Genomic DNA, 813 nt, shown 5'->3' with positions numbered 1-813 from the left:
AGTAGCTCATACTCTCATGCATGACTTAAAGGAACATAAAAAGCACAAAAACAAGCCTTAACTAGATCTATCAAAATGAACCTTCAAGTTAAGAGCTTTATACCTACAAAATCTTTCCAAATTGGTGATGATTCTGGATCCACAAGCTCTAGCCACACCAACGCAACTTCCAAGAGTTCTGCTTCCTTCAAGATCACCAAAAACACATTTAAAGTTCACTTCCAAGCTCAAAACACTCAAATGGCAATTAGGGTTTCTTTTTAGGGTTTGGAGAGGTGGAGGCTGAAGATAAGAAGGGTTCCCAAGAAGTTAAAGTGTTTAAATAGGGTTCATGACCTAAAGCTAGGGTTCTGGTATGATTGGCGTACGCCCAACGTACGTGGGTGCTCCATCACGATCATCTGAGCCTCGTATGCTCATAGTAGTCACTGTACGCCCAACGTACTTGGCTTAACCCTAAATCCTTGTAACTTCAAACGATCATAACTTCTTCGTTCCAACTTCGTTTTCGACGTTTTGTATATCCATGAAAGGTAATGAGAAGCCCTACATTCCTATCAACTCTCTGTTTCCTTAAAACCTTACGAACATAAATCCAAAATTCATAAAAGCCCACACAATCACTTTTTTGTTCTACCTTTGGGCTCAAAAACACAAACTAAACATTCAGTACCCACAACCTATATTATTCACCACTAAATGGGGCTAAACCTCTCATTCCCAAGGCTTGAAGCCTTACAATGCTTGATCCTCGGGTCACGGTCCCAAATTATGAAACGACCTAAAACAGGGTGTTCCATGCTGAGAGTTATA

Source organism: Lactuca serriola, chromosome 4 (assembly GCF_051521515.1).
Source record: "Lactuca serriola cultivar US96UC23 chromosome 4, Lser_US96UC23_V15, whole genome shotgun sequence".
Classification (NCBI taxonomy): Eukaryota; Viridiplantae; Streptophyta; class Magnoliopsida; order Asterales; family Asteraceae; genus Lactuca; species Lactuca serriola.
This window is presented reverse-complemented; position numbering follows the sequence as displayed.